Here is a 6,815-nt window from a genome sequence, read left to right as displayed (position 1 = left end):
AGGGATGAGGCGCTGAAAATGCTTTTCATACAAAACCTGACCTTGAGCTAACGGTCATTCCATGCAATGGCGGTGTTTCCCTGGCAACATACATAAGTGATCCCAAGTCAGTGGACTGTATGCAGACTGAGATGGCGCGAGTTGTGGAGATATCTATGTAGGCCATGTTTTATGTTCGTAAGACCCTTGGAACTGAGTCTTGCATGTTTTCCTTAATTGGAAGCATATATTGAATTTTAAAACGTACAATTGAACTGTCGTCGTGCTTGGTCATAAATAACTATATTTTTATGCCATGCCAATCTCTACAGTTTTAGCAGGTGCATGTGCTTGTGTCTTATAATTATTTATTTAGCAGACTCCTTTATCCAAGGCAACTTACAGAGACTAGGGTGTGTGAACTATGTATCAGCGGCACAGTCACTTACAACTACATCTCACCCGAAAGACGGATCACAAGGAGGTTAAGTGACTTGCTCAGGGTCACACAATGAGTCAGAGATGGGATTTGAACCAGGGACCTCCTGGTTATAAGTCTGTTTCTTTAACCACTGGACCACAGTCTTTTCTGTGTGTGTGTGTGTGCTTGTGTCTCTGTGTGTGTGCATTGATTGGTGGGTTGTGTAATCCTTGATCGTGACAATGGTCATTGAGATTAGAGCACTAGCCTTGCCCACTACGCTTTTAGGTGCATGATGGGAAACAGCCTGTTAATTGCCCCTGACTGTTGAAAGTAAATTAATTATTGATTGCTTTCTCTACTCCTCTCCTGTACTTACATACTCTTACAAATCCTTTTATCTCTCCCTCTGTGTAAGTACATTTCCTGCTTTCCCTTCGTTATGCAAGGGGGGATGTCCATGGACCACTAACCACCTCATTAGTCTAAAGGATGTTTCCTTTTTCCACCCGTTGTTGGTATTCGGTACATTGATGGGGTTTTGGAAAACCCACCAAAAAGCTTTTAAGCCTCTTGTGTTGGTTGTCCTCCTCTCCACCTCAACCCAGCTCACCTTCTCCCTCTCTCACAACCGCTCCAGCATGCGCACTAACAGATACATGAGGGGGAGGTAGGGTAACCTCCAGGGTCGGGTCTTTAACTGATGATGAGGAGCATGAAACTGGAGAGGCGCCGAAGACTCGACCGGCATCAGGATTCTCCATGTTGATTTAATCTCCTCTGCCTCGAAAAGGAAAAGCCACCTGTGTAAAAAGAATGCAAAAATGAATACACTCTTTTGTTTATTGAAAGTTCGAGTCAAAATAGTTTCTGGTGAGGAAGAACATTAGAATGCTTTCCAGGATCAAGCCACTACAGTACCTCTCTGGTTCAGGGAACATGTTCAATCTATAGCAGTAGGCTGCTGCTATACACACACTAAGATTTGCCTAAGAGACAAAAAAGCATCAAAAGTGCCTGTGTAAAGGTGACTGGGTCCCTGGTGGACACAGTATCAATTAACATTTAGGCTTTGGCCTCATACTACCTCTTCCAATTGAGTGTTCTGCAATTATCAGATGAAACATAAAATTCACAATCCGAAGGCTTCCTTTCTTCCTCTTTTCACTCTTAAAAGAAAGTCCAAAGCCTTTTTTAGTATGTGTGGCCTCAGAGCTTGTGGCTCATGAAGTGTGGTGCGGAGAATGGCTATGCATGCTGGGATCACAATGACTCTTGCTCAGAGACTTGTTGCTCTTGTGGTTAGTGGTAACTGATTTAAAATTGTTTGTACTCGCTGTGATATGTTTTTTATTATTGTTGCTTGTCTTTTTTCCACAGGTACACTTGCATTTACAGCAGTTCATATTGTTTAATTGTAACTTGTTTAACTACATGCTCTTATGGTTCTTCCCTTTGGGCACTTTGGTTGTTCACAATGTGTGCTTCATGTTTTGGCTACTCGCAATGTTTTGTGGCTATCTTGTTGTGTCAGGTTGGAATGAAGAGCACAGTCGCAGATGCAGTTTAGAGTTTTTAATGGTTATGATTTACTTCAATCACGTAAAGTAGTCAGTCATGACCACACACTGGGTCAAATAATAATTGAGACAAAGGCAAACTTAAAGTCCATCAAGACGGTTGGTTCAAGGGTAATCCACAATCAAGGTAAAGGCACAGTCCAGGGTCAAGGTACACAGAGAAGCCAGCACAATCGAAGTTTCCAGGTAGGGCAAGACAAAGGAGAGGTCAGAGACAAGCAGGGTTCAATACCGTGAAACAAAAGAGAGTCCAAGTGAACAGTCCAAATTGTGATCCAAAATCCACAGTCGGGGCAAGTAGGGTTCAGCACAGGTAAAGAGTTTCCGTAAAAAGTTTCCAAGTGAGCTAACGCCCGTAGCACACAAACCATGAATGAGCACTGACAAACAATTCAGGTTTTTTTTTAACCATGGCCGTTCACTTCCTCACGGCTGAGCCGGCCTTGCTCTGACTCCTTAGTGCCCTCTGCTGTCCTGGAGGGCACGCTGTGTGTTGAGTCGTGACACGTTGTTATGATCAGTGACCTATGCACTTTGTAAAGCTCTCTCTTGGAAGTCGCTTTGGATAAAAGCGTCTGCTAAATGAATAAATGTAAATGCTGAAGCTAAAATTGGTTTTGCTGTTGGACACCGGAAATATGTCCTGAATATTGAGGGGATTAGTATGTGTAACCAGAGTAAGTTTCATGCATGTGGCACTTTCCTAGTCAGAGGTAGCAGGGGGTGCATTTCCTGGCAAGACGCAATACAGCCCAGCCCTGCTTGAAATGCACCCCCCATGTAATTTCTGTTCTGTATCTCCTAGCATCAAATGATTCTTACTGTACATTGAGGGGACTAGTATGAGTAACCAGAGTAAGTTTCATGCATGTGGCAATTTTCCTAGTCAAGCACCAGAGTCCCTCGATGTGGATCCATCTGATTCATAGCGCCTGGTGTTAAGGGGTGTCTTCCTCCCTCACACAGCCCTCCTAATGGTGTCTCTTCTGACCCGGTACAGGCCTGATGTTATCAAGATTTTAAAGACGTTTTTTCTTTTGTAAACACTTCAGAAACTTCAGGAGACCCGGGGAATGTTTGTGTTTCCCATCTGTTCTTCTTAGCCTTGGTAGCAAACACACATCACAGTTTTTTTTTAAGGTCATTTTTGGGCAAATGGCTCCTTGTGTCAGGCCTCCCTGTATACTTTCCATTACATATCCCATGAATGATTCAGCGGGTACCGTGTTTGTTCCAAATACAGCTTCATTCATATTTCATACTTGCTTTATCCCAAATCTTCTCCTGTCTTCAACCACCCAGTGGAATCATGCGCTGTGCTGGATTTTATCATCGCAGGATGAAGTGCCACGTCTGCATTTTCTATATCATGGCATCTTCATGAATTGTGAATTGCGTCGCTGATGGACTCGCTGTTTTGCTTCTGGTGGCATTTAGTTGCACAAGCTGCAGTTGTGCTCCCGGTAAGATATTATTACAGTCACTGTACAGTCACTATACAGTCACTGTTCAGTAATTGTGGACTGCAGATGCCACATGCTGTTGTCCAGTCTCCTTGTCTGAGTTCACCATGGGAGGTTCTCCCTGTGTGAGTTCACCATGGGAGGTTCTCCCTGTCTGAGTTCACTATGAGAGGTTCTCCCTGTCTGAGTTCACCATGGGAGGTTCTCCCTGTCTGAGTTCACTATGGGAGGTTCTCCCTGTCTGAGTTCACTATGGGAGGTTCTCCCTGTCTGAGTTCACCATGGGAGGTTCTCCCTGTCTGAGTTCACTATGGGAGGTTCTCCCTGTCTGAGTTCACTATGGGAGGTTCTCCCTGTCTGAGTTCACCATGAGAGGTTCTCCCTGTCTGAGTTCACTATGGGAGGTTCTCCCTGTCTGAGTTCACCATGAGAGGTTCTCCCTGTCTGAGTTCACCATGGGAGGTTCTCCCTGTCTGAGTTCACTATGGGAGGTTCTCCCTGTCTGAGTTCACCATGAGAGGTTCTCCCTGTCTGAGTTCACTATGGGAGGTTCTCCCTGTCTGAGTTCACCATGGGAGGTTCTCCCTGTCTGAGTTCACTATGGGAGGTTCTCCCTGTCTGAGTTCACTATGGGAGGTTCTCCCTGTCTGAGTTCACTATGGGAGGTTCTCCCTGTCTGAGTTCACTATGGGAGTTTTGGGTCTCTGTTGTGGTTATTTCCACTGTTTACAAGCAGACAATTCATGAGCATCAATAAGTGATCATGTTGAGTTTATACTCTCACGTGGAGTGCAGTCATTCTCATCATTTGAGGGCACTCACTGTACATTATCTCTAGACGAGAGTCTGTTAAAGGACTAAAATATGATATAAATGCCTTACGTAAGTTCCTGAGAAGAAGAGTGTGTTTGTGTGTCGGTTTTTGTGAATGTGGGGGCGGGTTGAGATCAAGTTCCTCCTACGCTTTGGAAGAAATGATTTCCATAACCCCTCCCTCCTTCTCTCTCTCTCTCTCTCTCTCTCTCTCTCTCTCTCTCTCTCTCTCTCTCTCTCTCTCTCTCTCTCTCTCTCTCTCTCTCTCTCTCTCTCTCTCTCTCTCTCTCTCTCTCTCTCTCTCTCTCTGTCTCTCTGTCTCTCTGTCTCTCTCTCTCTCTCTCTCTCTCTCTGTCTCTCTCTCTCTCTCGCCCTCCCTCCCTCCCCATGTGTGGCATCACCTCATCCATGCGGCTCCATCCCCACAACAACACAGGCTCAGGATGAGAGCTCAGAGCAATAAGTTAAGTATCAACACTGTCTTTCTTCTCAGGTCACCACAAAAGCACTTGCAGCTGGTAACTGCTAGAGAGATGCTCCAGTGTTAGACAGTTGCAGGCAGATAGGTGATTAAAGCTTGTTTGAATCGTTACCTTGCGAAACACTGCACCTGCTGCATTGTGTGCCTCATGCATTTTTCATGAATGTACTGTCGTGAAATTGGAAGAAAATAAATATTGTGACCCTTCCTTCAGGCAAACTACTGAAGCAGTAGGTGGGGGGGGGGGGGGGGGAGTCTGTATACACTTGGGATGAAAATAAACCCAATTCAAATAACTTGATTTGAAATGAATGAATCTGAAATTAAGTGAGGTCTGAACGTTTCCCTGCTCGTAACCATGACAACCCCCCAAACAACAAGATTAAATATTCAAGGGACAATGACAACAAAGTTGTCTACACCAACAAAATTACAAGCCTCAGGTTAATAAAGGAACCTGATATCCATCGATTATCTCATACAGAATATCACACACAGATAACATCATCTGACGACGAAATGAGATGAGAAATGGGACAGTTATGTATGTAAAACATGAATGACAATGTTCATGTCACGTGCCCATGATTACAGAATGACACAGACACTCGGCGTGTGAACGGAAGAACTTCATTAAAGAACAGGTGTTTTACTGTCAACATTGAGCTGCATCATCGCAAGAGCCACAGTGCGAACACTGAAGACACGGCTGCACCAAAGACTGAGCGCACAGCGTCAGTAAAGCTCAGCGGTTAGAGCATTTGGCTGCAGATCAAAAGGTTGCAAGTTCAAATTCCGCCTTGTTCTGTACGCTGCTTTGGATAAAAAACCTCAAGTCTTCTACAACAACACAGCACTTGAAAAGACCCATCACAGCCGACAGCATATCTCCAACCCACCTGAGGGACTCCCCTCTATGAAGCAGAGAAGAAGAACTAGAAGGACTGATCCCAGACCAGCAGGGGGCGCCCCATGTCCTTGCACTGGACGCAAACACCAAGCGCTTAGTATTCCATGCTTAGATCCCACACCGTGCAAGTGTTTATCATACGAAATGTATTATTAAATTCCAAGCCTACAAAATATTGACCCTGGTATTTGTCTAACCTAATCATGTTTATTTGATCTCCCGGTAGCGTGTAAATCATGCCAAATCAGCTTTAATTACGGTGAAGTGAGTTGGTATATTCTACAGTTGGGCAGAACAGATAGGATTCAAGGGCGGGATGTTTTCCAATGGTTTCCACCGACTTTGGTTACCGCTGTGTGTGTTTATGATGTTATCTGACAGGAATAAGCCAGGAGGCAGATAATTGGGATTTATTGAACATAGTAAACAACATGGCCGTACATTCAGCTAATGTGACAAGCAGAAGGGGAGAAACACAGCTCATATTATAACGAGTCATGCTCCAGGACATGAGCAGGTGATCGCTGTTGAGACCACACAACATCAGTGATAAAAAGTCTTCCTGGTATCCCCCAGCTTTCTTCTTCGTTGGTTATTATGCGATGAGATGAGGGTTATTACATTACCCAGCAGTTAGAAGGTATGTAATATGTTTCGGTGACATCTTTTGTTGTGTGTGTGTGTGTGCGTTTGTGTGTGGTGTGTGTGTGTGTGGCAGGGGTAGGAGTTGTCAATACCCTCAGAGAGATATGGGGTGCAGAGCTGTCAGCAACATCCATCAGACAATGATCCAGTGGTTCCAGGGCCAGATCAGACTGTAGAACACATTCTTTCCTCCCAAAGACAGTAAGCCAGCCCTGTTCTAAAGTACCTGTCCCAGTTACTGTCCTAGTTACTATGGTGAGCACAGAATTTCGCCCCTTTTGATAAAAACAACTCGACATGACATTGTTCATTAAAATGTGGCATTTTTCTTTCTGCTCTGTTCACATGCCTGTTTGACAAATGATCTTACTGTGATGACACATTATATGGTATTAACATTGTATTACGCCTAATGATGTGGGTGATCAAAAATATGTAGATAATAAATCATTTTTCTTTATTTCATTCATAGGATGACAATAGCTGATGATGTTCTCTTTGCATGCCTGTTTAAGCCATTTAA

This window comes from Osmerus eperlanus, chromosome 13, assembly GCF_963692335.1.
Source record: "Osmerus eperlanus chromosome 13, fOsmEpe2.1, whole genome shotgun sequence".
Lineage (NCBI taxonomy): Eukaryota > Metazoa > Chordata > Actinopteri > Osmeriformes > Osmeridae > Osmerus > Osmerus eperlanus.
Note: the sequence above shows the minus strand (reverse complement) of the source record.